This window comes from Gekko japonicus, unplaced genomic scaffold, assembly GCF_001447785.1.
Source record: "Gekko japonicus isolate JY-2015 unplaced genomic scaffold, Gekko_japonicus_V1.1 scaffold896, whole genome shotgun sequence".
NCBI lineage: Eukaryota > Metazoa > Chordata > Lepidosauria > Squamata > Gekkonidae > Gekko > Gekko japonicus.
In genome coordinates this window covers 459,265-465,264 of record NW_015162504.1, presented here as the reverse complement: position 1 = coordinate 465,264, position 6,000 = coordinate 459,265, and positions in this window count along the sequence as shown.

The following is a 6,000-nucleotide window of genomic DNA, read 5'->3' as shown; positions in this document are numbered from 1 at the left end:
ACAATGGTTCTGGGGGGCGCCCAGAATGTAGTTTATTGTCCATTTTCTGCTTTGGGTTTCCATTGAGGAAAAAGCAGGGTTAAAAATACCTAAATAAATACATAATCCAAGATTGAATCATCATGGACATGGAACCTGGCATGCTACCATGCCCATTCAGATCCATTATTTCTCCCTTGCTTATGTGGGGTGCAATAAAAGAATCCTGGTTAGAAAATTACTTGTGGCATACAAAGGCACCTGCACATGATAACCAAAATGAGCTCTGTCCCCACCCCCATAAATCGAGAGTTTTATCCAGGCTTAGAATCCTGGTTTGCGGGGGTAGGAAAATTAATGCTGATTAACTGGGGCCATTCCTGCTAGTTAACTCACATGATGGCTAGCTGGAATTAGTTTCTAATCATGATTCCTCCAGTCCAAGAACAAACAGGGTTTATCTTAGTTATGTTTGAAAGCAGCCCTGGTGTCACTCCTGCTACTTGGCCATATCTCAGTGCTCAAGGCCTCCTTTTCCTACCTGTTCAACTGCTGTGCCTTCATGGCTACATGAACCCCCCTCCCGATTAGCCACATTGATAAACCATGCCCTAGATTAAAAGGTAAAGGTTCCCTTGCTCGAAAGCCAGTCGAATCCGACTCTAGGGTTGCGGTGCTCATCTCCATTTCAAAGCCGAAGAGCCAGCGCTGTCCGAAGACGTTTCCGTGGTCATGTGGCCGGCATGACTAAACACCAAGGCGCACGGAACGCTGTTACCTTCCCACTGAAGTGGTACCTATTTATCTACTTGCAAGTTCTTGCTTTCGAACTGCTAGGTTGGCAGGAGCTGGAACTAGAGACGGGAGCTCACTCTGTCATGCGACACACTCAGGTCTCAAACTGCTGAACTACTGACCTTCCACAGCCTGCAGTTCAGCGTCTTAACCACTTGAGCCACCACAGCTCCATGCCCTAGGTTAATGTTTTATTAATACTTTTGCTTAAGATGGGTAACCGTGTTAGTCTGTTTGTAGCAGTAGAAAAGAGTACAGTAGCTCCTTAAAGACGAACAAAATCCGTGATAGGGTATGAGCTTTTGTGAGTCACTGCTCACTTCTTCAGAACTTCTTCTGAAGAAGTGAGCAGTGACTCATGAAAGTTCATACCCTACCGCAAATTTTGTTAATCTTTAAGGTGCTATTGGACCCTTTATTTTGTTTTTGTTTTTTCAAATGTGCGCCCTCCTGGAAGAACTGCAGTATTTTTGTTTTTACATGTTGGTTTGTTGCTTTTCAGAGTTTTGAAGATAAAGAGATTAATGCTAAAAGAGAGAGAGATTATCATTATCACATTAACTTCACAGATGGTGTGAACCGTCCTGTTTGGTAAACAGTGGAGCCTTTGTTAATCCTGTCCTTTTATCTTCCTCCTGCTTTAGAGCTTCCAAGAAACTGTTATTGATTTGCGAGTGTTAGGATGGTTGGCTCAGGAACCACAATGGTGAAGGATAATTGACCTGTTTTATTCAGCCTTGCTAGCCTGTGATGTTGGTTGTGTTTAATTGTGGCAACAAAGCACTTTGTTTTCAGTGAAGAGAAGAAGCTTCTTTGTGAAAAACTCTCAAGGTATATGCCACAGTAAACAGTGGCTATGTATTGTGGTCATTGTTCTTACCCTGGTCCTCTGATACTGAGCACTGGGCTGAGAGTGTAAAAGGGAACATCAGGTAACCAGTATTTCAAAAGCACCTTATTGGGTTTCAAATGAGAAATGCAGGTGATAACTACCTCTGATAACATTGTCCTTGGCTAGCCATGTGTAAAGACACAACAAAATGTAGCACAGGTGGCTTTCTAATGCAAAGCAAAGATGACAATATTAAGTTGCAGGACTCATAAACACTGTTGAATGACACCAGTGCAGTTGAACACCACTGGTGCTGTCAAGTCACATAACAACCCTATTAGTACATCAATGACAATAGCTACAGTCGGACATTCGGAGTCAGTATCAATGATTTTTGTCCACCTTGAAGGATAGAATCTGTAAAATGGTGCTGGGAGAATTTGGTTCTACCCCTTGGCCATTGTCCTGTGGAGCTCTACAAGGTTCCATCATGTTCTTTGTGCACTTCATGTACATAAAACCACTGGGAGAGATTGTCTGAGGATTTGGAATTTATTTGGAATTTATTGTCACCAGTATACCTATGGCATTCAGCTCTATGGCTGGGTCTCATCAAGCTCCAGCGAGGTGGTGGACATGTTTAAAGAGTAAAGGTAAAGGTTCCCTTGCTCGAAAGCCAGTCGAGTCCGACTCTAGGGTTGCGGTGCTCATCTCCGTTTCAAAGCCAAAGAGCCAGCGCTGTCCGAAGACGTTTCCGTGGTCATGTGGCCGGCATGACTAAACAGCAAGGCGCACGGAACGCTGTTACCTTCCCACCGAAGTGGTACCTATTTATCTACTTGCAATTTCTTGCTTTCGAACTGCTAGATTGGCAGGAGCTGGAACTAGAGACGGGAGTCCACTCCGTCATGTGGCAACTTGGGTCTCGAACTGCTGAACTACTGACCTTCCACAGCCTGCAGTTCAGCGTCTTAACCACTTGAGCTACCGCAGCTCCCTGTTTAAAGAGTATCTGGTGACTAAGGAGGACTGGATTGTGGTGAACAGCTTTTTATGACTTTAGGCTGTTCCACTGGCTGTGGCCATTCCTGGTGAATGTAGCCCTGACTGCATTAAACATCCCTTGGTAACATCCAGGTTGGACTGCTGTGGCCCCCACTATGTGAATTTTATGTAAGCCGCCCTGAGCCTGGGGGGCTCCCTTTGACAATGGTCTTGAAATGTAAGCTGTTTCAAAGTGTGGTAGTCAGAATGCTGATGAGAAATAATGCAATAAGCATAGAATACATGTGTTGTACCAAGTATGCTGGCTAAAACCTTGATTCTCAGCTCAAAGTGCTGGTTTGGGCCACAGAATACCTGAAGAGAATTCGTCCATCGGTGTATAAATGCATCTGTAGTATGAGATTGTCCACGGTAGTACTGCTGCAGGGACCTACAATTGTGGAGGTGTGTTTGATGGGGATCTACACAGTGGCCTTTGTGGCATCCATCCCTTGCCCCCTGGGAACAACACATGGTCCCCTCACTGCAGACTTTACAGACGCAGTTGTTTTTATTTTTGGAGGACCTTTTAAATTAAGGTCCCACTCTGTTTTTAAACTCTTGTGTTTATTTATTTATTATTTATTTATTTTTTGGGATTTATATCCCGCCCTATCCAACAGCTCAGGGCGGCTAACAGATGGCCATGCCGAAGTTAAAAGATGCATACAATCAAACAGCATAATAAAACAATGTATCCTACATAAAAATTGGTGCTCTAATAATTTACATAAAAACCAAGATGCGCGACGTCCCACACTGGCGGCCAAGTTCTTCATAGCATAAGCGTGAGCATAAGTGCCAGGATAAATGTTTCCCGGCTCTGTAGGGCGACATCTACCCCTACCACACGAAGTAGGTGGTAAGAACCTCAAGTGGCGGGCTAGTAGCGGTGGCGGGTCCCCCTCAAAGGCCTGGCGGAAGAGCTCCGTCTTGAAGGCCCTGCGGAACTGCACCAGGTCCCGCAGGGCCCTGATCTCCTCCGGGAGCTCGTTCCACCAGGTGGGAGCCGCCACCGAAAACGCCCTAGCCCTGGTCTGGGCCAACTTCACTCCTCAGGGACCCGGAACCTCCAGGCGATGGTAACTCCCTTAGTGCCATATTTATTTATCTTTCAACTTTCAACTTTGATTAAAACTGTCATTATACCTGTTTTTTTACTGTTGTTGTGAGCTGCCTTGAGCATCTTCTATGGAAAGGTGGCATATAAGTGTGTTTTTTTAAAATCTACCGTATATCGTAAACTTCTTGTTGACTGTGGAGGTGCGTGCGGAGGAGTCAAGGAACCAGTGTTCCTGTTTATATGTAAATAGCACCTGAGATCAAGGAAATATGGGAAACAGCCCTCACCAGATTTGGTGGAGGGGGCAGTAGCGTTGTCTTAATTGCATAGTGCTTTCTTTCCCGTTAAAATTTGTCTTTTGTAAGAGTTAAAACAAGTAAATGTGCTGTGATTAGTCCTTAAGGCTGCAGAGCTGCATGCAGCTATATGCTTTCCAGCTTCATTGACTTTAGTACCATTTAAGCTGCGTGTGGGATTGCAGTCCCATCACTTATTCATTTGTCTTTTGTCACATAATTTTAGTTAGGACCCCTACGGAGAAATGTCGCTAGTCTTCTCCTCACTCTTTTCAGGAAGTTTCTTCTTAGCAAAGATTCCATATGTGCCCCCCAGATTTCCCTGTAAGAGGAATCCGTTGGTGATTGTAACCCAAAGCCCACTCCATCCCACTTCTTCACTGGCACCAGAATCCCAGAAAACCACTGAGGGGAGGCAAGACACAGATGATACCCACTGCAGTACTTCATTCCATTACTATTTTCTGTAGGATTCAGGCAGGGGTGTGTGGGAGCGCGCACCTTCCCTCCAAGAAATCTTTCCGTTCTACCACTGAGGGGCAATGTTCCCTCTAAGCTGTGGAGTCTTGTGAGCAAAAATTCTACTTTGTTGAGCTACCAGCAGTAAAGTTGTGAGCAAGTGATTTGGCTACTGTGTAAATTAGTTTGCTCTGGAGCCCTCCTTCCTGAGCGAAGGCGAAAATCTGTGGGCTGGAGGCTAAAAAACTGTGAGCTAGCTTACCCTAACTCAGCTTAGAGGGAACACTGCTGAGGGGTTCAGGGTAACAAATGTGAGGCCTTCCCTGTTTGTATCCTTACACTGCCCTTTCTGGTAGGCTAGTTTGAGAGAATGTGATAGTCTCAAGGCCACCTACTGAACTCAGTGGATGGGTGGGGATTTGTATTTAGGGTTCATCTTTGTGGCTTTTATCCAAGTATACATAGGGACTGCTTTATTTATTTTGTTACATTTATGAATCACCAAATCCCCACAAATGTGGGGCTATAGGTGATGTACAAGTTAAAACTATTTAAACCATAAAGACATATCCAATATATTATACCACAGTTAAGACCAAGTAGCAAATTTTATTTTTCTATGAATCCCTCCCGTTTCTGGTCTGTGAGTGCTTTGAGGCCACGGGGAGGGAGTAAACTACATAAGGGATAAAGGATTCAGGTAGCGTGCCAGGCATGATGTAAACTGTCCCTATCCTCAACCAAACACCTGGTGGAACAATTCTGCCTTATAGGCCCTGCAGAATTGCATAAGATGCCACAGGGCCCTGATGTTATTTGGCAGAGAGTTCCACCAGGTTGAGGACAGCTGGATATATCTAGGGCCAGCTGCGGAAAGGAGCTTTCAAGCTTTTCTGAAGAAGCTCCCTCTGCCCTTTGTCTTTAGTGATTCCTCCCTCCCCCCGGATCATGTGACAGAGGTGGTCCTAACACTCCTCCCTCAGTCCTCTTCTTGCCACCATGAGAAGAGGATGTGCTATCTTTGCTGCGTCATGGGGCCTCAAAAAGAAAAAGAGGTTATTCCATGGGGCGTTCTGAAGACTTCTAATCAACCTACAATGGTAAGATGGCTGTCTTTAAAAAATGTGGGGAGTGCAGGGCAAAAATGGCCCAAAATGACCATTTACCATGTCTCCTGTGCCTAGCGGAGGGCCACAATATGACCCCATGCCCAGCCTGTAAGCCCCTTACGCCTAAGGCCCACAGAGAGTGGCAAGTGGCATTACCAGACTTGGATGAACAAGGGTATTGAGGGTCCATTTGGTGGCTTTGGCACCAACACCCTCACTATCAAAGCCGCAATCACATGCCTTCATGCCAAGGACGACATTGGAACTGCCTCCAAAAACAAAAAAGGCTAAACACCTACAGACAAACAGCCCAGGCCGATTGCCCTCGACCTGTCACCAGACAGGCTCACCTCAGAACCAGCAATCTCCTTCGCCTAAACCACACTCCCCGGCTCAGGATCGTCAGTCGCCATCTCGACTTTA